Source organism: Ranitomeya imitator, chromosome 6, assembly GCF_032444005.1.
Source record: "Ranitomeya imitator isolate aRanImi1 chromosome 6, aRanImi1.pri, whole genome shotgun sequence".
NCBI classification, from domain to species: domain Eukaryota; kingdom Metazoa; phylum Chordata; class Amphibia; order Anura; family Dendrobatidae; genus Ranitomeya; species Ranitomeya imitator.
This window is the reverse complement of record NC_091287.1, coordinates 155022371-155025754: the sequence shown is the minus strand read 5'-3', so window position 1 is coordinate 155025754 and position 3384 is coordinate 155022371.

The following is a 3384-nucleotide window of genomic DNA, read 5'->3' as shown; positions in this document are numbered from 1 at the left end:
CTAAGCTGATTTTCAGAAGAAGCCTATAATAAACAGATATAGATATATGTGCCAGGAGCAGTTAAGAGTTAACAGGATCACATGCATCTCATGCTATTGTATTGAACGGATCATGGTCCATGGATGAGAAAAGCACTGAACCTCCTCATATAACTGGACTCCAGCCAAGCATGTAATCAAACTATGGAGAAAAACATTCAACAAATCTTACCTACTCTACCCCTTTTCATTGAAGATTTTACCAATGACTTCACTGACACAAATGCCACTCTCTAGAAAATGTACAGATGGAAGTTGCTTTGTCGCTGTCAGTAATTTCTTACTAGATATTTACGTAGATTTGAGTCCAGTGCTGCTTTACTATTTCAACTGGAGCGGATGAAGAAGGCTTGAAGAAGAAGGCTTTAAATACAGGATTGTACATATTGAGCTTTTCCTGTATATAATGCAATAATTCTCAATATTTTGTCCATTCTTTGCAGTCTAGATGCAAAGTGGTTAGTGTGAGATGTAGTGCACGTCCAAACACCCTGGGGTCATAACGTGAGCATCGTATGGACCAGCACAACACAACTCTACCTTATACAAAGGACATGTGTCTTCTGGGACTTTCATGTCATGAGATGTTCTCTGGCACAAGAAGCCGGTGAAGACCAACCTCCATGGCCACCACTTGCACTCGAGTGTTAATGTTTAGCAATAACAAGGATTGGTGTCATTTATAATTGTTGCAAATTCTTATTTTTAAGAACAATATTCTTCAGAGTCAGTTTTATGGGCACAACTATCATTTTGTGTTTGGTGAAACTTGATGGAAAACTGGACAAGAACGCTGAATATACAGTTTCTGTGGTGGCAACGTTACATTTCTAATCTCTGAAACTACCCATATTAATATCAATAGAAGAACATTTGAAGAAGATATTTATATTGGTTTTTCAGAATTTAGTGTTTTGAGATTTTCAGAAACCACTGCTTTGTCAAGCAAATTGTTAACTTTGTGTTTATTTGATATATTTTATAAGTGTTAAAGTATATTTTATTATTTATTGACTTATATCCAAAACCGGCAGTAGTCACTTCATTCCAGTTATTATTAAAACGTTTAGGAAAAAAAATGTAAGGAGTAAACCTGTAATTTTAATATATGATACACAAGCAGACATACTGTATAACCCTCAGAATGTCTGAACTGGGTGAATTCAAAGCTGTTCTAATTTAAAGGTCGCAAAGCTTTGTATGGCGGGAGGTCAGATGAGGAGCATAGATTTTGAAAAATTTTCACAGATTACCAGATGACTTATTTAATAAATTGTCTTCTTTGGCAAATTCATTTTAGAATATTCTGATTCAGTTGGGAAGGCTTTTCAAAATGCAACACTTTATTAGTGGAAAGCAATTCTTCATAGAACATGGGACATTGATACATTTCAAGAAAATCAAAATTAATCCTCAAATATATGTAAGTACCCTAATATCAGGGTCATATACCCGATGCACCTGATCCCAATAGCAACTTCCCATCAATCAAAAAGTGGTGTACCTATAAATGAGGCAATCGTGACATAAGGTCATCAATTCATATATTCCTTCAGTCCAATAATTACTCATATATTGAAAAAAGCCGTGAACCCATTAACTTTTAGAATTTTTACTTTATTGGCAAGTAATTGTGAAGCCACTTTTCTCATGTTACTACCTACAGAATTTCCTATTTGATTGCAAATGAAGTCATGAAAGTCATGAAAGTTACTCCTCATGGTTCTTTATAGTCATTTTGTTAAGCCTTGGCACCTTTCTTAACATATCTGTTAGAATGTGGGCAATGGAGAGTGAAACCTTCCTAAAAAAGTTGTTTTCCCATGAAAAAAGTTAATAGATCTTGGAATAAAAATAGTTTCTACAATTGGATGTGTTAAAAAATGTTCCTGTGCTGAGATAATCTTATAAATGTGCCCTTGCTGTGTACTGTGTAATGACTGAGTCTGACTGTGCAGGGACATGGTCTTTTAACACTTTGTTCATGGGAAAACCTCTTTACGGAGAAAGAACACAGTAGTCACATATCATAGGCTTTCAAATCCATGAAAATGAGATTAGATATAAAAACCTGAATAAACCATATTTATTTCCATCGCCAATCAGAGTAGGCTTGGATTTTATACTAATGTATTTATTCAAGACGAGCTGTACTCAGAAGTAGAGTTGAGCAAATTTGTTCAGAATCTGTTCCAAATATTATTGGCGGTGAATATTGTTTTTGCAATATTCGTCGAACACAGTCAAACATCATTAGAGTCAATGGCAGTAGACATTACTTAATATGTTCGGAACAGATAATCAAACATACATTTGGCACGAATAGGGTACCAATATGGCAAAAATATGGCAAACAAATTCGCTCAACTCTACTCAGGAGCAGCAGCCCACACAATATATTATGGATCAAAGGTGAAATAATGGACAATTATTATCTAACAAGCCCCCCCCCAAAAAAAGTCCATCCCACCAGAGAATGGAAGTCGAATAAACAATGTACTGAAAACATTCTAAAGGTCAATTAAATATATAGCAATAACTATTTTAGACAAGTATTAAAGAATGCTTTTAAAGGGACACTGTCACCTGGATTTGGAGGGAACAATCTTCAGCATGGAGGAGGGGTTTTGGGGTTTTTGATTCACCCTTTCCTTACCCGCTGGCTGCATGCTGGCTGCAATATTGGATTGAAGTTCATTCTCTGTCCTCCATAGTACACGCCTGCGCAAGGCAAGATTGCACTGTGCAAGCATGTACTACGGAGGACAGAGAATGAACTTCAATCCAATATTGCAGCCAGCATGCAGCCAGCGGGTAAGGAAAGGGTGAATCAAAAACCCCAAAACCCCGCCTCCATGGCTGAAGATTGTTCCCTCCAAATTCAGGTGACAGTGTCCCTTTAAGACCCAAAATGATGATTTATCTTCAATGTTCTATCCCGAATAACATAGCAGTAACTAAAAAGTCAAAAAAGTATTTTTTGACTGTGTTTAACTAATATTTAACAAGTTAGCGATATATGTTATCTGGGGATCACATTGCTGCCTTCATATCAGAAGAAGGTAGCTAAAACAGATCTACATTCTGACAACATCTAATATGACAGTTTCTTGGACATCTGTGGGATTTAACTTAAGAAACCTGAATTTTCAGGTGGAATTCAGATTTTTAGCCTATTCTCATGTCAAATAGTCATTGATATTTTATTTCAGATATTTATATCTGTGAAGCACCAACAATGTTGCATATTATATTTTATTGAAGATAGTGTGTTGCTTGCTTACATGCCTTTCTTATACATTTATTCATTTCTTCTAGGTTTCATGGTCCTTTAACCACTACTAA